The sequence below is a fragment of the Clinocottus analis genome, unplaced genomic scaffold (genome assembly GCF_023055335.1).
Source record: "Clinocottus analis isolate CAN_PGR_092001 unplaced genomic scaffold, fCliAna1.0.p SCAF_14, whole genome shotgun sequence".
NCBI lineage: Eukaryota > Metazoa > Chordata > Actinopteri > Perciformes > Cottidae > Clinocottus > Clinocottus analis.
The window spans coordinates 2,974,051-2,998,595 of record NW_027175865.1 but is presented as its reverse complement, the minus strand read 5'-3'; the positions used below and the strand labels follow the sequence as shown (position 1 = coordinate 2,998,595).

The 24,545-nt window shown below is 44.4% G+C and overlaps 1 long non-coding RNA gene and 3 other non-coding genes across 5 annotated transcripts; all 4 read right to left on the bottom strand.

The window, feature by feature from the left end:
- Positions 1 to 955: 955 nt before the first annotated feature.
- LOC137784908 (uncharacterized) lies at positions 956 to 4,779 on the bottom strand. Of its 2 annotated transcripts, XR_011077438.1 has the most exons (7): positions 3,680 to 4,779; positions 3,410 to 3,452; positions 2,991 to 3,065; positions 2,484 to 2,553; positions 1,886 to 1,950; positions 1,172 to 1,290; positions 956 to 1,077 (listed from the first exon to the last, which is right to left on the bottom strand). It is a non-coding gene; the product is annotated as an uncharacterized lncRNA (long non-coding RNA). The 2 variants fall into 2 exon arrangements; XR_011077437.1 differs by lacking the exon at positions 1,886 to 1,950 and having other exon boundaries at positions 3,680 to 4,772.
- Positions 1,667 to 1,802, bottom strand: LOC137785281 (small nucleolar RNA SNORA9). Its single transcript, XR_011077478.1, has one exon. It is a non-coding gene; the product is annotated as a small nucleolar RNA SNORA9 (small nucleolar RNA).
- LOC137785282 (small nucleolar RNA SNORA9) lies at positions 2,264 to 2,399 on the bottom strand. Its single transcript, XR_011077479.1, has one exon. It is a non-coding gene; the product is annotated as a small nucleolar RNA SNORA9 (small nucleolar RNA).
- LOC137785283 (small nucleolar RNA SNORA9) lies at positions 3,153 to 3,288 on the bottom strand. Its single transcript, XR_011077480.1, has one exon. It is a non-coding gene; the product is annotated as a small nucleolar RNA SNORA9 (small nucleolar RNA).
- Positions 4,780 to 24,545: the final 19,766 nt, after the last annotated feature.

Below are 24,545 nucleotides of genomic sequence, written 5' to 3'. Positions count from 1 at the left end.
AACAGGTGATTAAAGACAATAAATTGTACATCAACAAAAAACATTGACGTACAATGAGTGAGTTATTAATTCATCTTTATTTACTGAGGTTGCTTTACATTTGTCCCTCATTAGTTTGTCATTCAGCATGCCTGTAGAAACATCCCATGATCCATCAATGAGTGATTACTTCTTTCACCTCCAGCAGTCCTACAGTGCACACATGGTGCAATCTCTCCCTCACGTGGAGCTTTAAGTGAATTACAACTTGAGTTTCAGAATAATCTAAGTTCAATATTTAAAACAAAGTTTCTATCAAGCGATGCATTTAGAGGATCTCTTGTTGCATTAACAGATGTGATGAGATTACATTTGGATTCACACAAATAAACACATGAATGTAAGTTTCTGGTCCATCTCCTCCCTTGATGTTTGCTCGTGCCACAGGTCTGCTGAAACCACTTCAGCCAGAAGACCAGCTACATAACAAGCTGCATTTGTCATCTAATCAGAAGACTTTAAATGAATTGGGTTTCAACTTTGAGCTCATTGATTAAACATAACTATATTTCTTACCAAAGGTGGTATGGCCAAAACAGTGCATGGTAGCATTTGTTCAAATTAAGACTGTAGACTGGAAATATTAAAACGTCAACGAAAGTTGACCCATAAAGAACACTGGAGGCATCACAGATGCTTGAAAGCAAAACGTACATTTGCGTCGTCACAGGGTCGATTCCCAACAGTCCGAAACTGTGGAGTCAGCGGTCTTGTCCATCAGGAGACAACAAGCAACCTAATACAGAAATCATCCTGGACATATAACTGATACTCTGTTAATGAAAGAGACCAATTCCATTTTCTTATGTTCAGACAGCCTCTCCTACAGGCCTCAGACCTACAGGCCAGTCAAATGCCAACGCTTCAGTAGCTAAACGGATTCCCTTATTACACAAAATATAACTTATAAAGGAAGACCAGGTGCAAGAATATGTTCTTTTATTATTTGTTGGAGTAAAACTGCAATGAACTTGAGTGCAAACGCAAAAATGTGACTTTTGTTTTCCTCCAGCAGAGGAACTGGTTCTCCAACGACATCTGGAAATAAAAAGAAAACAGTCTAATGAATTCTTCGCAGTAAAACAAAAAGCAAAAAGCCAGCGGCCTGTTTGGAGGAACGCTGCATCCTCACCTTCTTCAAAGTCCTGTCAGCTTTGTGAACACGCTTCAGCTTCAATGAGGCGCCACAACTTGGATCCACACAGCTGTTGGTAAACTCTTCTCATTGATGCCGGCTGAAGATGTGAAACCCTGGAAAAATATATATGCATTGTTAAATTACAGTGCTTTTAGTACATGCATGTTCATATAATATGTCATTGGTTAACGTGACTGAGCTGTATATGAAAGCAGTAGGGAGCAACTTATAAGAAACTACAGCAACATTTGAGGAAATAAAATGGGAACCCATCAGAAGTTAAGACTTGAGTCAATAATTCTAATGCCAAAAGTCACAGGTTCCTGACTGCAGGTGGATGTTTTATGTTCAACTTCCACATTTACTGGTAGAAAGAAGAACAAACTGTTCATTTTAACGTCAAAACATCTCCACTCCTGTCAAAGCAAAGAAAGTCAAGTCAATAGAAGTGACTGGAATCACGTCGTCCGGCTCCAAACCCAAGACAACAAATGTCGGAGGTTTACCTATAACCCTGCCGTAAAGCGTCACGGCCGGGCCTCAAACCACCTCGCGTCTCTCTAGCAGACACAACAGGAAAGGACGGAGCCACGGCAGGCTGGGCCTCGCTGGATAAGGTCTGCACAACGTAGCGGTATCGCAAGTATATAACATGACAGACGGCTACTTTAAGGCCATGTGTGGACTTTACATTAGGTAGAAACTTACCTTTTCAGCTCAGTCATACTTGAGCACCAAATGAAGATCAGGAGGTCTGAGCAAGGGCTTCATTCCTGTTAAAATATTAAAATACAATATCTTAATCAAAAGTACTGGGCATGCCGTGTACAATGAAAAAAGGTCACAACCACTATGATGTGCCAATAAGTCATCAGACTTTAAAAGCCTCCATAAAAAGGCAAGTATGAGCGAAAAGTGATACAAATGTGTAGTCTTGACTGAACAAAGCAATCTGTTGCAAACAGCTGTTGAACTGGAGGAAAACATCTGTAATGTCTTGCCATTAAAAGGATGTGCTTCACAAGTTACAGAACAAATCCAAGTCAAAGTATTACAATCAAATTCTGATCCTGTAATCACGCTACGGGTTGTCGGAGGTTTACCTATAACCCTGCCGTAAAGTGTCACGGCCGGGCCTCAAACCACCTCGCGTCTCTCTAGCAGACACAACAGGAAAGGACGGAGCCACGGCAGGCTGGGCCTCGCTGGATAAGGTCTGCACAACGTAGCGGTATCGCAAGTATAAAACACGACAGACCACTACTTTGTGTGGACTTTACATTAGGAAGAAAAGGGAATAACATACTTTTTCCAGCTCACTCATACTTTAGCACCAGATGTCAAGTCAGGGGGTCCGAGCCAGGCCGGGCTTGATCCTGTTAAAATAAAAAAATATATCTTACGCAAAGTACTGGGCATTGTTACAGTGTACAATTAAAAAAGATCACAACTATAACGTGCCAATAAGTGATGAGACTTTAACAGCCTACATAAAAAGGCAATCGTAAAGTGAAACTAATGTGTAGTCTTGATAGTACAAAGTAATCTGTGTTGCTGACAGTTGTGTTGAAGTGGAGGAAAACAAACATTTGTAATGTATAGAATAAATCCATGTCAAAGTAGTGCAATCAAATTCTGATCTTGATAAGATCAGATCCAACCTGCTGAAAACAGCTCAAGAGGAACTTCATAAATTTTACTTTAACAGATGACTGCAAATGTCAATTGGCCATACACACATTGTGCAATGTATTTTTGCCCCAAAATTGCAATTGTAAACCGATAAAGTACAATCTTTAGCAAACGTGGATACCTGCAGACTGCTCCCATGTGTCACGTGGTCTCCTCGCTGGCTCGTGGATGCCACCCCCAAGCAAGGTGTTCATAACTAAGAAGAAAACCGGTAAACACAATTAATGTAGTCATAAACATGTAATGGTTCACCGTTAAGCGTAAACAGGCGCTTCCTGCTGCGGGTTGTCGGAGGTTTACCTATAACCCTGCCGTAAAGCGTCACGGCCGGGCCTCAAACCACCTCGCGTCTCTCTAGCAGACACAACAGGAAAGGACGGAGCCACGGCAGGCTGGGCCTCGCTGGATAAGGTCTGCACACTTTACGATAATTAAAACTTTACAAGTTCATAACTTAGTGGGCGCACACACGCCCATCACGACACAGTGCACGCCTAACGGGCTGGGATACACATGTTTTAATACATTGATTTCTCTTACCTGGACATCTTGATGTTGGACGTTACACACGTGCGTCTTCAGTCTGTTAACAGAAAATAAACAGCGGCTGTTAAAACCTAACGCTCAGCTAGCAGAAGTGCACCGCCGGCATTTCCCCTCTGGACTTTAAACAGTTAAAAACTCAATTGAATCAACTATGTCGACATTTCATCACGACTTCACGCTTCAATTTAAGTTTCAAGAGGTCACAAACTTCACACATGTTTAAACGTGGGTCGGATGGAGACAGATAACTATCACGGACATTACCTCTCGAATCGTCCGCCGTCTGCTCAAATGAACCATCTACCCGGATGTGACGTATGTTTAGGGCGACGCACGGGGGGGAAAAAGTTCTTCTTTTTTTGTTTTAATGTCGGTTGGCAGCTTTCGGATGCATTACCGCCACACACTACCCTGGAGTGCGGCCAAAGGGTGTACTCGACAAGAATGAACCAAACTAAAGGAAACCAGTACTATTAATTTGTCTTGTTGACCCTAAATAATAAAAGAAGTTGCCATGAGAACGTTTCCGGCAATTCCCGCTCTCTCTGGCCGGAAGTCCTCTACCGGTTGTAAGGCAATAACTATAACTAGGACCATGACCTCAGAGGCGAACACATGTGAATGCCCACCAAGGCCCAATCCCAATCTCCACCCTTAGACAATAATGTACATGCACGGGTTATATTTATCTTGGTTCTACTGGCTTTGGTGTGTGTTAGTTGCTTGAGTAACGCACTAAACGAAGCCTTCATTCATTCTCTACAGCGGTGCTGAAATACCCGGATGTAAATCTTTGGCCGCTAGAGGCGCAGTGGAGCCTTTTTGAGTTTCGCGTGAACGTGCAATCACGTGCACGTGTCCGGTAGTTTATAGTCATGTACGTTAAACTGCTCCACATGTTTGTTACAGAAAGAGTTACTAATCAGGGACTAGTTAGTTATCTATCTAACTAATAACTGATGGTGTGTTATTGTAGATTAAACTCCATGCAGCATATTAAAGCAAGTATGAGTAATTGTACTTAACGTTTGTTTTGATGCTAAACTTTAGTAATTTACTTGATTCATGTATTTTAATGCAGGACTTATACTTGTTAAAGAATATTTACACCATGTGGTGGTATTAATAGTATGTGTTTACTAAAGTACAAGATCTGTATACTTTCGTTTTACGGCAGTTCACAGGTTCTTCCAGCAGGGGGCAATAAAATACCAGAAAATGGCGGTAGGGTGTTTGACTCTGAATTGTCTTTGATGATGAGGTGAAGGTAAACTGATCTTTGACTGTACATAATATTTCTACAGTTGTCTTATTAAAACAAATGCAAACAAATGGACACACATAAATTAATTAACTATACAACAGTTACACAGTTTAACTTACTTCCTTATATTAGACATTTCACAATGAGACCAAAAGGAAAACTACATTTTTACCTTAAGGACTGAATGGAAAGTCGACTGATAAGTTTGGCACACTACAGCTTATTTATAGGACATTTCTTATTAAATAAAGAGGGGGAGGGGCACTTTTAACCAAATTGGTGACAGGGTTTGAGAATGAAACAGTGTATACTGTATAAAGTGGTTTGAAGGTGCTTTGCATGTAGGAGGCTGTGATAACCGGCTGGACAGCCGATGCTGGTGGGAGTCGGGAGCGTCCACGAGGAGGCCGCTCGTGGTGGATGACTCAGACTGCGAAAGAACAATACAAGCCATAGAGGAGCAGGCTCCTGCCCGGGCCACCCGTCGAGGCCCGCACCATCGGCAGACGTCCGCAATGAATTTCAGCTTTGTTGTCCCGCCGTGATGCCCAGCTGACAACGTGTTTCGCATGCTGATGAAGAAGACGCACAATCTGAATCTGTGTTTGGACCTAAACACGAGCCGTTTCAGCTGCTTTTTTTTTTTTTTACCTTGACCCAGGAGACGTTTACAGCAAAGTCTGTGTCTCTCATTAAAAACTAATCCGGCGCCATCGCAGATCTCGGCTCTGTTGCAGCTGTAAATAAGAAAAGGCATGAGTTGTAACCTTTCTGCCAAAACGGTGTGCCATCCAGATGTGATTCCCACCATGCCCCTGGGTCAATCCCAACATGTCTGTGCAACGCCACCAACAATAGGAACAGCGGCCTACAAACCAAAACAAGCACGAACAACGAGATCAACCACACGTCTCAGCTCCTGTGGGCGAATTCTTAAAATAGCTCCATGACCGAAAAAGCTTCTCCAAAAATGAGATGACTTTCATATCAGCCGTTATGTCATAGCGAGCAGCTGCTGCTGAGGACACTGAGGCCGGGCCGTCGCTAACACGGGGGCTGAACCCTGATCGAAATTCACTACTTCAATTCACTTAAAATCTTCTATCAATCTATCAAATAGCAACAGAACGTGAAAGTGTGTCTTGATTTGGAATAAAAGCGTAAAGCAACAACAACAGAGGCCTCGCCGATAGCCGGCTGAGAGGTCAAGAGGTTAATTAACCGTATCCGGATGAATCCGACTAGCGCCGGACGTCAGAGGATCGGCCCGATCGCAGGCGGCCGTCCACGCCGCCGGACCAGATCTGTGATCCACCGTCCAGGAGCGCTCGGCGCCGACGTCACTGCTCCCTGATCTGCATCAAGGTGACCACCACCTGCTGGGAGAGAGAGAGGGGGAGAAGTTGGGTTTGTTCCAACACTGTAAGACTTAAGCGAGATTAGATCAGTCGGTATGTGAATAATGTCTTTATGAGTGTGTGTGTGTGTGTTGTATCAGCTGGCCGACATTGTCACGCTCCAGAAGAGGCCGCCTCGCCCGAGAGATGCCGTAGGTTATATAATCAAATAATCAATACAGTATTTTTTCCTGATTAACGATTAATCATTGAGAAAATGTCAGAAAATAGGAAAATCACAAGTTCCCAGAACCCAAAGAGGAAGTTTTCAATTTATTCTCATTCACAGTGCAAAAACACTAAAGTATTCAATTTACAATGACCAAAAAAAACCCAGACAAAAGCAGGAAATTCTCACATTTAAGAAGCTGGAACATGCCAATATTTGATAAATGACTCAAACTACTATGCAATCATCAAGCATGCAAACTATTTGTTTATAGTTCATTAAAACATGTATTTGTTTGTGTTGTGAGCCTTTCAGAGGCACACATTGATACCCGATGCTTACGAAACCAGAATTTGATACGACACCACGAATACGATACGACACTGGTATATTTATATATAATAGTAGTAAATAAAACATCTGTATGGTTCGCTTTTTTAGCAGCTTGTTCCTGCCCAGCTGTTTGAACACTTGACAAATAGATTATACACGCCTATGTAGCGGTATTGTTTGGTGTCTGTCTGGAAGGTGCTTTGCCGTGTTTGACGTGTCCTCCCTTGGTGTGTTAGACGGGTCTGTGTGTGTCAGTGGGCTTTCCTTCACAGTCTGCAACGGAGCCAAAGTACTTCCAGGTTTCACTTCTGGCATCTTTTGTTCCAACAAGCCGAGCCGCAGCTGCTTTCAGGAGCTGGCGGCCCGAGAGGCTTTGTGGGTTTGATTCGGACTTTGTGGGTTTTAATGAGCCCCGTAATCCTCTCCACCTGATCCCCGACGGCAGAAACCAGGGGAAATACTTCATACAGGTGGTCTGGGGAAATCACGAATCATGAACCAAAATGACCTCAGACTCTATGGGCCGCAACATTAAAGTGCTGCTGTGTACATGCATCACTCATTATATTATAATCCAGGTATATATTACACTAATGATTCAGACGTACTTGTACTTTCAGTATATTTTAATGCCGATTCTTTGAAGTAAGATGTTCTATTTCTACAATGTACTACGTATCACTACTAATTTTATATAATGTTAGTACTTCTTCCATCAGTCAGAGTTTCAGTTACATCTTTAAATCTCCACAAATTCTGCATAATGAGGACTTTTAACATTTTAAGAAACAATTTTATTTAGGAAAACTGCTGTGCAGCGTCTGCAGTACAACGCGTGCAGAGAGTGGAAGATCACGGTGGCACTTTCCACTGATTACATTCTGAATGCAGGACTTTTACCGGAGTATTTTCAGAGCGGTTTTGCAACTTTTACCAAGAATGCAGACTTGAACGAGTGTGTGTGTGTGTGTGTACGTTTTCCAGCTACACAATTTCTCCACCAGGCGACCTGCAGCCTCTTCAGGCCTCACTGCGCTCGTCGCAGCAGGACGTTCTTCCCCGTGACTCAGCCGCCCCACCCTCCTCCCCCTAGTGTGCCACCCTAATCACTTCATGCCCTCTTCCTCACCTCCACCCCCACAGGCCTTCGCATGCGTCTTTCACACTCGATGGCGCTGGGGATTACGTCCACATAATTTAGGCAGGCCAGATCTCGCTCTAATAGCCTGATCACATGACGCAGTGTCCCGGCTTCATGACTCTGCAAACACTCGCATCTGTGCGTTCTCCCCCGGGGACAAATGCACATGCAACCGCTGTTGAGATAAATCAACTCCTTATCTCGGAGTCTGAATGTTTCCCAGCAGCATTGCCGCTCAAGTGGATCAAAGTGTTTTTGTTCTTGAGCTAACGAGGCAAGAAGCGGGTATTGCTGCAACAGCATGAGCGATAAGAGCATCTTTATGAGTTGTTTGGTGGCCTCGGCAAACATGTTTGGCAACAGGCTCCTTCCTCGACGCGTTGCAGGCGTTGATGGCTTTAAGTTCACATTTTTATTGCGTCTCCGGTTTACCTTGTGAAGTACAAACCCATAAAAATACCAGGGAGACGCGAAGAGTTAAGATGAGAGTTAGCTATCACCGTTGGGTTTTTTTCCACTTTGAGGGCAAGACAAACACGCCACAGTAATAATAAGATTGCATCTCAGCTGATGGAAAATTACCCACTTACTTAGACACATGCTGGAAAAAAAAACCTTTCCTCGCCGCGTACTGAATACATTTCACGTGAAGCTACACTCACTTCACTATTTTAATGAATATAAGTCCTACCGGCCGTGACAGTTTGAGGTTTGTATGCCTGTAGACGGATGTTGTCACCACGACGGCGGCTTATCGTTCAAGACATGAAACTTAACAGGTGTGTAGTTGAGATCAAAATGAAGGGTGGAGTGAGGATGGGTTTGGTTCCAACAAAGGCACGCCAGAAGTATGGGGGGGGGGGGTCGTGACACAACGCTGATAACACTTCCAGGACTTTTACACGTCGGTGAGTATTTCTGTACTGTGAATTTTGAATACTTCTGCGGCAGTGTGGACAGGCCTCCGCCCTTTCACCAGTGGTGTTTATCGGCTGTAACCTTGGGGGACGGACGGAGAAGCAGAGGGAGAGGAAGAGGAGGCCCTCGAAAACACACTTTGACATCTTGTTCTGATCTCGTGCCCCCGACATCAGAGCAGCAGCCGAGCAGACGCATGGAGCAGAAACACAGGAGCGGATCTGGAGCCTGATTTGATTTGCTGCAGTGATTATCGCTCCACCAGACAGGCAGTAATTGTGAAGTAGATGCGAGGAGGCAGACGGAGGCGGGTTGGAGGGGAGGGCACGAGCAGCTTGACAGCAGGCCAGGTTAGAGGGAGGAGGTCCGGGGACAGAACATGCTGATCTGACGCTCATAATTGCCTGTTTGTTTCCCGGCCTACCTGTGGGTGGTGTCGCTCAAGCCGATAAGCCAGAAGTCCAGCCGCTAATGGAGCCCGTGCAGGGACGTTTGTCTGCTCTACACCGGGGCCCCACTCAGAGGGAAGATCAATTAACAACGGCTATAATGGCAAAGGAGGGATGCTCTCAGCAGCTCTCCACATGGCTGGACGCATCAGTGACTTTATTAGATTATCTTCCTCGTTTGTTTCCCTCCCTGCCTGAGGACTTCTAACTGTCAACGAGCTGCAGAAGATACTGCCGACTCATTCGCAAGTCATGAGGAAACAGGCGGGAAAATCGTCCCGTTACCACCAGGTAGACCAGAGGTGTCAAACTTGTTTTAGTGAAGGGGCCGCATGCTGCCCATTTTGATCTCAAGTGGGCCGGACCAGAAAAATCACAGCATAATAACGCATAATTAACGACAATGTTTCTCTATGTTTAAGTCATTGGTGAAGGTTTTTAGATGATAAACTCTATTTTAAGGTCTTTCAACAATTACCTAGAAACATAAAGACTAAAAATTCAAACATCAGGCCTCTGTTTGTCCGCCTTGGCCCTCCTCTGCAGATTCCCTCGCTTTGTGACACGTTTGTGACGCCACTTTCATGACGTGATCCATGTTTAACGACTTCTAACACATTAATATCAGTGCTCACATTAATTGCGACTGTGGATCAATAGTTTGCATGTACGTCTTATAAGCAGAGGATCAGAGGTTTGAATCCCAGCTCTGCTAATTTTGTTTAAAAAAAAAAAAAACTTTTCTTTTTTTTGATTGAGCACCCTGGCGGGCCGTATGTTTGACACCCCTGAGGTAGACGGTTCGATTCCCAGTCCCCCCCATAGGTAACATGCTCCTTAACCAAAGATGGGTCAAATGCAGCCGCTCAGAGATGCGATGTGATTTTCATTACTCAGCAATAACTGGAGAGTGAGCTGCGTGACCTTCTGCCACATTCCACTGCGAAAACAGCAGAGAGTCGGGATTAAATAACAAAAAACAAGGCGCTGTCTCTCAGTGAACTTTGTTCAGCGGGATCCCGTCAGAGACGGAGGGGTGACAGAAAGCACACAACACCAGATGTGTGTGTGAAGCCGTCCTGGGCGGCGAGCTGCTATAATTAGCCCGACACACTCGAGCCAGAGTCGGAGAAAGAGCGTATCTGCAGGAATCCTCCACGCTGCTGCCGGGAAGCGCTCGGCTCACTTTGATGTTCATGTCGGGAACACTTGGGACAAAAAAAACTCTCGCTGGGCCCCGAGGGGCCGTCACCCACTGTTAAAAAAAAACACACACACACCCTGAAGTCTCCCCTTAGACGGCGCCATTTTAAAAAACAACCTCCATTGTGGTTTTTTTCTACCTTTATGTGCTGTGAAGAGCTTAAATTCGGCCCCACCAGGACTTCATGTTTCACTTTCTCTCGTTACAAATCAGCGCTTTAATCTCTTTAACTTTTATATCTAGGTTTTTATTTTGTTCTGATTTCAGCTTGCTGTGTATCCGCGCTCCAGCTGTTATTGAGATCCGGTGATGGTGTAGAAGACACTTAGTTGTACATCAGCTGGTGTATAAATGTGTGAAGTGTCGTCTTTTTAGAGAAGCTGACGCAAATGTCCTTTACGGTTCGAGGTCGAGGTCACGAGTGAGATAAAAGGAGACGATTATTTCACAGACAAAAACGGACTACGAGTCGAACTCCTGCTGCTGCATTTAGTGAAAACAACATCTTAACATCTTTATTTCTCTTTTTACTGCATTTAAAATAAGTAATCCTGTATTTTTCTGCAGTTTTTTCCGCATTATGTCCAAACCTCTGAAGTGCCCTTTTTTCATTATCTGCTGAAAGAGAGAATAATGAAGGGTAGTTGTATTTGTCTGTATGTCACTGATGCCTCTTAGTTTACTGAACAATGGAGCTTTCGCCTAATAAACTATTCTTCATCCATTCATCTGCTTATTCATTCATGAAGTCAGATGTGAGTGAAGTCTCCTTCATGTACCCGCTCCACATTGGATGTCTAATCCTTCTAGTTCTGAGCGAGTTGCACCATTTGTTTTTGTTTCTGACTGATGTTTTTCTTTTTTTCCCCTGAGATTATCGTGCAGAATTATTCCCAGAGGATGTAAACATCCAACCAACAGACCAACACCAGACTGTTTGTGTTCACTCCCAGGAATTTGCATTTCTAAATTCTTACATAAACTGCTTCCAACGTGCTAATTTTGGTGCCCGAAGGTCAACGACCAGAGCTATGACTAACGCTTTAAACGTCTGTGAAACTATGTGCAAACAACACCGTTTGACTTTCACAAATAGAGGGAGATTCACTTTTTGTCTTATCCCAGAATAATCTAGAGAAAACAGGCGGCGTTCATTTCCGTCCTGTTGTTGGTCCCGTGTGTCTGCGTGAGAGTAAATAAAAGGAAAGAAAGGTTACAGGCCGGGCGGCTGTAGAATACCATTATATAAGTCTCTCATCGGATATTACTCTAATTCCACTCATGTGGCTCTCATGAGCAGGAACACCAGTCGAAAAATGTGTGTGTGTGTGTGTGTGTGTGTGTGTATGAACGAGGTCAGGAATGCTGTAAAAGTGTAAACCTCTCGAGTCTCTGCTTCTGTCATATGATTTAGTGAGATAAGGAGCCGAGACGGTTCACCAGTGATCAGCCCTCCGGTTCCCATGATTCAGATCAGCGAGCCTGCGCTCTCATGATCAGACCGTTGACCGGCCTGCTTAAAAGGCACGAGGGCCTCCGGGAACCCTGTTTTACACTAAATACTGAAGCAAAAACGTCGTCCTTAAGATGACTTTTAATGTTTATCCAAGTATTCACCAAACAGATATTCCCTGGTTTGCCCACAGGAAAGTCTGGTGTGATGTTGCGTTCATGTTCACACCACCAGGACCGTAAATACGAGCACCCTCCCAGTTTAAATTGTTGGAGAGTTAGGGGACATTTCCAACTGCTACAAGATCTCCCACTTCGCAATACGAACTACAAACTGGAACCATTATGGCTCAAAACAAACCATTGCTGCCGTTTACATCAAAATAACATCCCACATGTACAGTAATACAATTCAGCTAATTTGCGCCGGTAGCTTAATTGTCGCCATGTTGAGAGCTGTGTGGATATAATAAGTTTTTGGTTAGAAGTTCTTGATTCTTTACAAAAGCTTACGAGATTTTAAAGTTTTGTTCTGTGATGAAATACACTGGTAATTTGAATTTTAAAGCTTTTAAGTGTCTTCAAAAGGCAGCTGCTAACAAGATGCTAAATGAGACTACAAGACGTCATCACACCGCAGGTCTGCCGCCTACACAGCCGTTAAAAAATAGTTTTTACTTTTGATACTTGACATAAATAGTGGTGTCTATGTGTACATATTAACAATACATGCAAGTACCTGAAACCTTTGTTGGCCACAGAGCTTATTTTCTGCAATTATAAAAAAAAAATCCCATTAGCTTTTTGCTCAAGGAACCATTGGCAATGCAAACGTCCAGGGTTTGCCCACAAAAACACGCCAACCCCGCACCGCCTCATAGAAATGGTCCAAATCTTGCAAAGCACCTATCACATGTATTTGTTAAGCTCGTCTGCCTCTCACTTCAACATTCATGGCTGCCGTGATTCACAGCAGACATGAAACTGCCCCAAATTCTTCCAGCTATCACAGTTTCCCAGTGAACATGTCCCCTGCACTCAGGGATGGTTCACACTTTGAAGTTCGGCTCTGGTATTTCACAGGGTTCACGCCGCTGGGCGATGTGCTGCCTGTAGAAGCTCAGCTGTGTTTGGAGTCTCTCCTTGGATATAAAACAGTTACGTGATCTTCCTCCTTTGCATAAATGCGCTCGCATCCTGTTGCATCCGCCCGACACCGGGACGTGCAGCAGCGACGCAGCAGCGATTGTGGGACTCGCGGAAGATGCAGGATGCTCTTTTATCCCCGAACTGAGGCTGAACGCAGCAAACTTCAAAGGCTGCAGAGCATGAGACGGCGGTGGAAGCGGAGGACCCCTTTGATCTCTGGTCTGGTGAAACGAACCAGCTGCTCGCTGCCGAGCGACAAAGGAGAAACCGCTTGCATCCATTTGCTTCCCAGGTTGAAGGAGAAAAGCTGCTGTTACCACGGAGGCTGAAAGGTTTTTATGACCTAGCCGTCTGTTTAAAATGTTATAAACCGTCACGATTGAGCTGCTACTTATACAATATGTATAAAATACAACAAATGAGCAACTGGCGCAACTGTTCAGAGCAGCCAAACAAACTTGTTTTATTAAAGAATAGTACTTGCACCTGCAATGTGACTGACTTCATGCTTTTAATGTGAAGGGGCAGCAGTAGGAAATGTTCAGTTTGCATTGTCGGTAAATTAAAATATAGACAGATGGATCAATGGATGGATGGATGGACGGGTGTGTACATACTTAGGTTGGTGATTTAAATCAAGCACAAGATTGGCAGACTGCTTTAAAAAGAGATATTTACAACATGCAGCCCATGAACACGAGGTCTGACTCCACACAGAAAAACTCCTGCTTGTGTACAAACACTGTGAGTCATGCGTCTACAAACATGACATTCGATATTGGCCCTGTGACATTTGTCCGTGCAGGAGTTGCAGCAGAAAGATTATCAGTCAGTTAAGCTCCGGTCCGGCCTGCAGATGAACTTGGCTGAGCATATTAAAGCCTGTAATAAGTTATATTGAATCCACGCGGAGACAACAAGCTCACTGTTTTTCTCCCACGGGTTTTATTCCCTTTGTTCTGCACAGCGGCAACAAACCCAGCTGGGCGAGGCGTGACGAGCGACTCTGCGTCGAACCGATGACACGGTGCTATTTACAAAAAAAGGCATCGGCGGGGCCGCGAGCCCCGTGAACGAGAGGGCGGAGGCATGCAGGGGGCTTGGATGCTGCACGGGTTTGTTGATCCAAGCCCGGCCGGTATTGGCAAAAAAAAAAACGTTGCTTCAGGAACTCTTGACAGCAGCGTCGTCTCCGTTTATGCAAAACGATGCATTGATGTCACAACCGGGAGGCAGCGACACGAATAAGAGGCTCACAAGCTGGAGGAGGGCGCCATCTTGGCCCAAATAAATCCGCTCGCTTTGTACGGGTTGCCGTCCCCCGTCGCAGATGCGTCGGTGTTTTTTCAAGAATAAGAAACGCTTTCACGCGCACTGCGGTGACCCACTTTCCACCTGTGTCTATACAAACCAGAGCGAGTAGAAAGCTGCGCTCTCCGGGGGAAGACGCGGAGTGGAAAGAATTCCTCACCTCCCTCGGTGGCCGAGCGAACGGACGGCGTCGGGGCCCAGAGGACGCACGCACCGGACAAACTTGGCATTGTTTCGGGAAAGAATAGCGAGCTGTCTTATGTGAGGAATCCCTGGGCTTGGAGGGGAAGCAGGAGGAGTCTCAGAAGCTCATACTTGAAAAAACACACGGGCATTCCTCTGGGAGAAAGAACGAGGAGAGATTTGAGAACATTTGTTGGTGTCGGGACGATCAATAACGAGACGCCTCGAAGCTTTTCCCCACAGTTTGTCCTTTCCTGCCGGCTCGTGTGACCCTGCGCCCTTTGTGAATCTTTGAGCAAACAAATGGAGAAAGAAAAGGTGAAGCAGTTGCGTCACGCTGCGATTAACGCCTTCGACCTCTTGTCTTCACACGAAGCCGTTAAAAAAAAATCCCCTTGATTAGCTAGGAAGTGGAAACCTCCGTATTTCAGGCCTGCGTGCTGTTTATGGGGGTTATAACCGCTTTTCACATGTTTTGTTTCACGGCAATTTTTAAACTTTTTACAAGGTCAAACACAAATCAGTCAAACTTTGGAAGAGGACCAAAGAGGACACTTTTCTACACAACAATGACACTTTAATCTTCACCTTGAAACAAGCTCATTGGTTTTGGGAACTCAAATTCGGATGCTTATCTCCACCCGGCATGAGATGATGTGTTCAATCGCCTGTCTGTCTGTCCGCAGCTTATCTCTCATCCTTCTGAACATGCCGGCTTATTGTTATTCACAACTTTTTATTGATTGTTTTACACCACGACTCCTCACTCCTCTTAAAGAGGCCTCAAGTGATCAATATCCGTTTCAGTAGCAAAAGACTTTCTGACAATCAGCTGGGCTAAAAACAAGCCTCACATTTCGGCTCAAAAACTGACATCCATAAAAAAAATGTGGACTCATTTATAACCCGAGTGTCTGCAGATTAATTCCAATACCGATGTGTTATAATCCACTAAAGTTAGACATGATGCGAGACCTTAAAGGGGAGCCGGGAGAGACAAGTGAGGAGACTCTGGGAAAAAGAAAATGGCAGCCAAGTAGGATTGAATAGTCCGATGAAACCTGCAGGTTAGCATCAGAGGCAACCAGGAGAGAGAGACCGCATCCTCCTCATTGGCTTCGTTTAAAACCGCTCTCCACACACACACACACACACACAAACACACACACACACACAGCTATTTAACAATAGAAATGAAGCAGGAGCTTTTTGTCCGGCATGGTGGTACAGTACACGAATGATTCAATCACTCAGCTGGACGGTTACATAACAAGGTACACGAGCGACAGAGCTGAGGAGGAAGAGAGAGAGAGAAAGAAAGAGACAGACAGAGAGAGAGATGCTCTCTGCAGCGTTCACTTTGGACAAATTAAACCCAAATTGTCCGATAAGACTGGATCAAGTCGCTCTCTGCGTCTGGAATGTGTCGACAGAGAAGCGTTCGTGTATTAAACGTGTGCTGTTCTGGATGTGGGACAAGATTACACAATCTCCATGAATAATGCAGAAATCTCCGCGACGGAGCACCCAAACAAGCTTTTAATCCAGCTTCATGTCTCTTGAGAGGAGCTCGCGCATTAAGCGGATATGTTCAGCTCAGCCGTCGTGAGAAAGTATCAAAGTACATTTACTTAAGTACAACTACAACAACGTATTGCTTACTCACTACACAGATCTATGAGGCATATCTGTACAAATAAATATGTCTAATAGAGAGCAGGGTTTATGGTTTCATGACCTCAGGATCTCTTTAAAGACTCTGAACACAGCTCTCATGTTTGAGGGAAGTTTTGTATAGCCTTCATAAAGTATAAATCAGAACTATAGCACGCTTTGTATCAGCGTCAGGGTTTTATGATGCGTTTCAAAAGCTGAATAAAGTGATTTTGGGCGAGTCTTTCTTTCACTTCGCGGCTGAATCGCATCTGAACCTGAGCCTCGCCGCTCACGTCTGTCTCGGTGCTTCACCGTCAGTGAATATTTGGAAGTGTGAAGCTTCTTCTCCGTCAGCTGTCCGGAAAGGAAATGAATCACAGACCTGACAGACCGAGGCCGCCGGGCGCCAACAACACCTCCAACCAGAGGGCGTGACTCCGGCTCGCTTGCGGCGGCGACGATGCATTTTGGGTGCAGAATAAACCCGGCACAGGTTTCACAGTGAAAATCAAAATCTGCCACAATAACTCAAAAAAGAGTCAACCATCTCCTGACAGATTTGAGTAAAAATACAAAGTGATACGGCGAATGAAACTGTAAAGTAACATGATTATAACATCTCTTGAATGACTGCAGAATTGTAAGACACCAATCATTGAATTAAAGGATCAAACTTGCACAGTTTGGGATACAAGCCGGGATTACACAAACTAAATAACACAATGACACGGTGACTGATGTGAGCACTGATATTATTGTGTTGGAGGTCGTTAAAAATGGATCACGTCATGAAAGTGGCGTCACAAAGCGAGGGAATCTGCAGAGGAGAGTCCAGGCAGATAAAAAGAGCGCTGATGTCTGAATGTTTGGTCTTTACATTGCTAGTTAATTGTTAAAAAGAACTTATAACAGAGTTCATCATCCAAAAACCTTCACCAACGATTTAAAAATAGAGCAATTTTGTCGTTATTTATGCTGTGATTTGACTGGTCCGGCCCACCTGAGATGGGCAGCATGTGGCCCCTTCACTAAAATGAGTTTGACACCCCTGGTATAGATTATTTTATCGGCTGTAATCTTTGTTACCTGCACGAGGTGAAGTCTGAGAGACGCATCATCTGTCTCTAAACGCGCCGGCGTTGGTGTTTTCAGTTTCATTATGTCGGTTTTCCATCTGCCGTTTCATGACGTCTGAAAAAAAAAAGAAAAGCACGAGTACAGAAAAATGAAATAAATCAAAATCCAGCATCATGTAGCAGAGTCTTAAGCTGTAATCTGCTGTTAAAATCCTCCATTAGAAGACTCCCTGTGGGATTAAGACTGAGGCCTGGATTTTTATAGGGGTAAAAAAAGAAATCACAGTATTTAAGACTTCATATCCATAAGCGCATCACACTTTAGAGACGACGCCAAATACACATCGCTGTTTATTCTCTGTACGCCGACGCTGCAGTTTGATTTCTCTTCATTGCTCCTTTTTCTGACTGACCTTCATATCACACAGAGGAGGAAACCCACAGCTTCCAGCCTCACTGTGGGCCAATTACATGCCGACAATATGCGCATCAGCCCACTCGACGTCCAATTAGAGCGCTCGCTCTCTCTCAGCCCGTCATCCACGAGCACCGCGGGCGCTTCATCATGATACGATGAAAGAAAACACTCGACTAAATACTCTAACTGCTTCAGGCTGAACTTCAATTGTTTATATCTTTCTGACTTATCTGCATGTTTGTTTTTTTATAAACAGAAAAATAGGGAAAAATTGACCAATTCAACCAAAAGATATTCAATTAAATGTGTATATACAACATAGGGAAAGATGCAGCAAATTCTTACGTTTCAGAAGCTGGAATTGGGAAAAGAAAAGTGTCTCTAAAGAAATGTTAAGTTGACCGCCGCTAATTGATCAGGCGACGACTCTCCTTGAGAAAATGTGTGTTTTGGTACCGGATAACTGTCAAAGTGGCAGCTTTGATGTGAGGACACAGCTGTTGGGAGACGACTCGCTGCTCTGAGAGCAGCTCTGGTCCGGCTGCATGACGTCGTCCAGTCCGGCTGCAGCAGTTGCACACCAGCGGAGTTCAATTCAGAGGGATAAATAAATAAAAACACCGGCTTCTTATGCAACCGCGACGCAGAGAGGAATGAAAAGGCTCAGCGATGTAAAGAAAACAACCCGAGGTGATGCAGAAGTGAAAGCCGACCCGCGGCAGCCATGCATGAACGCAACCGGAAGAAGAAGATAAAGAGCTTTCGTCTTTCCCCGAGGATTTGTGTGTTTTCTCCGCCGCCGCCGGCCTCGTGCTTTATGTAAGAGGAACACTGGCAATCAGGCCGAGTGACGTCTGTGGCAGAAGACAGAGGGAGGAAATTAAAGAACAAAAAGTAATCAGGAGGCAAAATCCGGATTAATGGGTCATGATTATTGTGCTGCATCATCAGCCTGACTACTCACATTTTAACTTCTTTTTTTGTTTTTATTTCCTTGTTTGTTGCATTTTTCCTACTTAACTTCTTTAAGAAAGAGTCTTTTCTGTTCCTTCATTTTACAGAGTCACCAAAATTCAATGAGTCAAATCTCCTTTTTACAAACAACAATCCAGATTTTGGTTTTCTTTGCACGTGTGCATGAAGTTCTTTAACCAAACAGTTTCTCCGGGTTATGTAAGCTCCCTTGTGACCGTCGCTGAAACTTTCCTGAGCTCAGCAGCAGCATCTCTTCCACTGAGACGGCGGATTCTCGTTTCCGACTCCAATCAGCAGAGTTAATCGTGAACGCGGAGCAGAATGTGCAGCAGTCATCAAACTAAAGCGACGTTATTTATTAATGTGAGAACCGGGAACATAACTCAAAGGGTGTCGGAGAAAGGAAATAGTGCTAATGTAGATTTTTCCAGCTCATGATGGACCAATGGACTTTAAAACAGTGGCGGGCTTTTCTACTTACCCGTTACTTATCATTCCCTGCTGGCATATTTCCCGTTTATGTTACTTTATACCCCAAGTCTGTCCTTATTTCCCCCCACAAAGCGTCTTTGTTCTGTTGTGGTAACACATCTGCTCGCTGAATGTCAGTTTAAGTTAAAACATCGCGATGTGAATACTTTGTGCAAGAAGGATCTCAAACCTCTGGCGGGTCGTAGCAGGCTGGATGCCGATCAGACGGCCTTTTGTCAGCAACAAAACAGGTCGGCCAGTCAGGACTTTGATATTCAGGTTTTCAAAGAAATACGAGACAACTAAGGCACAACAAAGAGCTGCAACCACCTGCCTGCCACAGAACAGCAGCTACGCCGCTGGAAAAAAAACACACAAATCATTCACCGAATATTCTGGTCCTTAAAACATCCCGTACTGTACGGCAACTTTGGGTTCAAATACCACAAATGTTTGTGTTAGAAGTGTGTCAAATGATTATAAATCAACGTTTACTTCAATCATCAACTTTGAAAAAGGTTGCTACTGTTTTTTATTATTGTGTTTTAGCATTTTTTATGACGATGCTTTATTATTGAGTTACTTTAAGATTAAATATTGTATTGTTTAATGTTCAACAATGTTCATGCATCGTGAACCTCCATCACTAAATGAATAGAAACAAGTTTCAAGCTGAATCAGACAGCTGTAAACTTTGACTTCTTTAGGGTAACACTTGCATTTCTGTCAGTCAGTCTCGTTTATAAGAATTGTTTCTGATTTATGGCCTTTAATATGTCATTAGTTATGTCCTCACCTCTATGCAAATGTTCCTACGTGAACTGTGAAAGTTTTATATATTCTATTGCACCTATATGTGCTTGTACCGAGTTTATATTATTATGATTTATGACTCTTACGCTGGAGTCTGTGTGTTTTCTTGCTTTCCCCCTTCGGGGACATTAAAGTCCAAGTTGAGAGTCTCAGACAAACACCGCAGGTCTTTTCAAACATTTAAATGAACCGTGTCAGCGAGACTCCAGAGCGAGTCACGCTCCGCTTGCCCCTGTGGCTCTTTTGCGTACCTGGTTTACCTGGTTTTGTGTGTCGATGGGACAGCGAGCGACTGCAGACGCTCACGTCACCAACCTCCTTTTCCTTGAAAAAGCAACGGCAGCTCCGTGAGTATTTCCTGGAAAGTTTCTTCTTCCCCTTCCGGCTATCTTCTGCACCTGAGGGGCACACTTCTTTACTTTTTGTCTTCTGTGAGGCATTCAGGAGGACTTAAATCCCATCACAGGGTTCTTCGCGTGACGTCGGCAAACAAGAGGCCCATTCTGCGGCGAGCACGAGCAGCTCCTCCATCAGTAATGTGACTGCACATGCTCTCTTTTGTCGCGCCGCATGAGACGAGCCGTGTGGTTTCACGTGCGCTCAGGAGACAGAGGGGTTTGTGTTCAGGTCATTGATCCGGGTCGGTGTCGGATCCGAGCCGCTGAGCAGTTTTTTTCCCTCGTGGATAATGAAGGAGCGCTTCTGCAGATTTGTCTGGAGGGATTGTTGCCACACTGTCAGTTTGTAGTTTCACACAGAGACTTGTTGATTACATGAGGCTATCACAGGTAGGCAGCAGGATGCAACGCAGTCTTGACATCATATTTTTTAGGCTGGATCTATCTACAGTTTAGCCTTTAACGTTTGGAGGCCTTGAGTTTGGTGATTTGGTCGTCCACTTAGGAAAAACACAAGCGAGGTGACTAATTCATGAGCCCTTTGTTGCTGCTCTCCAGCATCCTTTCAAAAGCTAATTATGCACTTGTTTATGTAAGCCCTTTTTTAAAATGTCAGGTACTCTCAAAAATATTGATTAGTTCATGCAGGTTGGACCGCTTCTCATCAGAGCAAAGCGACGGTCGAGTCAGACGTTATTTTATGAACATAAAGCTTCTCTGAGAGCAGAAATGATCCATTGAGTTGAGTTGAGCTGAAAGAAATATTCTCGCATTTTGCTTTATTTGCTTTTTTTTAGCCGAGAGTTGTGGGAAAGATATCAATTGCTAAACGTGGAGCGACAGCTTTTAGCTTAGCATAAAGGCTGGAAACAGTTAGCCTGGCAGAACTTGAAACAGCCCCTCTATATTATTTTTGACAGTGATTAACTTGAAAAGATGTAGTTCATAGACTCAATTGGTGGACTGATTCCCAAATCAATCATTTATTTGAAGAAATGCAGAATGCTTTCACTTCTTCAGGCCTCTATGAATCCTTGAAAGAAGCTGAACTGCAAAGAAAACGTGTGTGTTGCTCTGACCGAGAGCAAAAACATTGACATTCGAAGAATCCGTTGTTTGCAGAAACCAACAAGGGCAACATTATTGTCTGGCTTCATTTTAGGGACCAAATCAATCAAAGTGTCAGTCTTAGTTTTGGAAATTAGCATTGAGCGCTTTGAGTATTGTACATTATAAAGTGTGTATTGACTCATACATTCTTTGATCAGATATTTAGGTAATAACCTTTCCAATTTTATACCATTTAACTTACGCTACATTTGACTATGGTTGCTCGGGTGTGTGATTGTTTTATTCTTGATCAAGCTGCTGAGTATTTTCTCATGTTATTAATACATTCTTTTGTCTATAAACTATCAGAAAAATACTGCAAAATGCCCAAAGTTTTTTAAAGTTAGTTTTTAGAATTATAAAACAGAGAAAAGCTGCAAAAACTCACATTGGAGAAGCTGGAACAAGCGTTATGACGGAGTAATGGATTATCAAAATAGTTGTGGTTTTCTGTTGATCATAATCTTTTCCGCTCTAATCAAAATGAAAGAAAAAAACTGCTGAATGTAAAAGTGAATATGGTTTTGAACACAGAATTTCTATTTTTGTCAAAAAAAATGCCTCAAAGGAATTCCCCGACGTTTCCTGTGGAAATAGTGAATGTGAAAATGAAGCCAACTAAAAGTACGGATGGATCACATGTTATGCCTTCCTGTGAGTCCGTATCATTGGAAACCTCACGCACACACACAGACACGCACGCACACACACAGACACACACATTATGTAAATGTTCCCAGTCATGTTCTCGGGGAAATGTGCAGTGATTCGTCATCACCACTTGCTGCTTCAGGCCTGCACCTGCTCCCCGTTCCTCGTCTCCAGAGCCGTTCTCTAACTCGGTCGCGGCAGACGGGCTCATAAATATTAAACTCTGGGATGCGGGCTGACGTAAATCGTCCTCCTCTAAACTCTCGGCCGGCTCTCTGAAGTCCAGCTGCGGCGACGTCGCCTAAAGCCCAGCGGACACCGAGCTGCACATCCGGCTTGAAAACGCCCGGCGCGATGACGCAGCACTTCTTTGTTTGACGCTCATCCTCAAAGCCAACGTCGACTCGTTGGCAGCGTTTGAGGCAAAGTTTTTACTTCTAGTTGCCGGAAGAAGTCGTTGAGTAAAACACACGAATGCCGACAGACCAGACTTTATTGTTGGAAAATGAGAAAATACGGAAACAGGTGCTGTCTAAAATAACAGAGCCCTCCTCTCTGCAGTCTGGATTCATTGCAGATGGTGTTCAAGTTCGACAGAAGAAGAAAATGAATCGGAAACTATTTCTTTTGAAGCACAAATTCTAACTTCCAGCTCCTTCTCGGGGATCCCGAGGCGTTCCCCGGCCAGCTGGGAGATATAATCCCTCCGTCGTGTCCTGGTTCTCCCCCCCGAGGTCTCCTACCAGTCGGACCTGCCTGGAAAACCTCTAACGGGATGCGTCCAGGAGGCATCCTGATGAGATGAACCACCTCCGCTGAGTATCGGCTCTACTTCAAGCTCCCTCCTGATGTCCGAGCTCCTTAATCTAGCTCTAAAACTGAGATTAATAAATGTTGTTTCACAGAACTATGAAGGATTTTTTGTTGTTGTTGCTGATTGGCTAATAGGTGGCTATGATAACATTAAAGAGGCCACGCCCCTTTAGGAGACGACAGCGGCAGGTCCTGAGTCGACTAGCGCCGATTGGACAAGTGTACGTGAACACAAATTATGACAGATTATTTCGCTCCACAGTCAAAGTAAATATTGGATCCATTCTGACACTAAAATTTCAGTTTTCAGAGGGAAGAATCTGAGAAAATGAAATGTGTACATGCTGTCCCCGATACATAAGAGGACATGAGGTAATATTCTTTGAAAAGCCTTTATTTACAGATTACGCAACAGATACATTAGTTTGCCCTCAACTCCCAGGACCCCCGTAATCCCCTCCAGTAGCGCGACGCGACCGCCAGAGGTGTTGTGTAACTTTCCCAGCACAACGTGTGTGCGATGGACGTTCAAACTCATCGTGTTTGCACTCACACAAGAAGCTACGATGAAGGAATTGGCAGATGAGGACATTTTCTAGCGGAGGGATTATGGTCTGACCTTTTTTAGTGTGATGTAATGTGTGTCATTACTGTCTTTTCTGACCTATAAAATAAAAATATTTTTAAAAAAGCAGGGGACTGCCGAGACTTACATGCAGCGAGAGGGAACGAGGGAACTCTATTTTTACACAGCATATTTTCCATCCTGCTGTGTCCTTGGGGGTAGACTGGCCAGATGCCCCGCTATAATCCAAGCAAAGCGCGGACGCGGTGTCCTCATTACCGACCGAAATGAAGCCGTCACATAGTTTAATAGTGCGGCGGGACAGTCGGCCTTTCAGCGCACTGAGTGTCGCTTTCTTTTTGAGGCATCCAAAGTGGGTCAGTGGCGGTGTTCTTCTTCTTCTTCTGACAAACTTGTGTCTCTGTTCTCTAAAAAGGTAAATGGTTGAGACAGAGAGAGACGGAGGGATTGGCGAATGCACTCGTCTTGTCCGACTCCTTTTAGCGAGCGTCTCTCAAGAGGCTGAGTCAGAGTTGAAAGCTGTGAAGTGAAACATCAAGCGTGTGCTGGAAAATAAACCGACACACCAGTGGCGGGCCGTGCATTTTCGACCCGGGCCTTCTGATATTGTTTACATAAATACGCTGCGTCATTAAGGGACAATCCATGCTGTCCACATCAAAAAGAGGCAGTCACATTAAATTATAACAAAACAATCCAACAAAACTGTGGCGCTAGAACACCGCACACTCAAGAGCACGAACCACGATCAGAAGGAACGAGATTAACTACCGTAAAACCGATTTGTGGATTTCTTCCGATAATACCTTTGGCAGCAGTTACGTAGACATGCGTTACAAAATTTAGGTGAAATATTCCCGAATTTCACAAGCAATGTCACTGTAAAACAGGGTCGTCTCAGCAGAGGAAGCAGCAATCAAACTCCCTGTTGTCCTCCCCGCGTCGCGGCGACTCTCACCCCGCAAGCTAGCGGGGCGAGCTAGCGGGGCAAGCTAGTGGCGCAAGCGAGCGGAAAAAGCTAGCTGAAAAACCTAGAGGCAAAAGCTAGAGGCAAAAGCTAGCGCTTATGTTTCAGCCTGAACTCTTCTGGCTCCTACTGAGTTCTGCTAGCAGCTAGCTAGCTTTCTGTTGACACAAGTCACGCTGGCCCACTGACCAATCACAGCACATGTTAATGCTGACGCCACCTCACA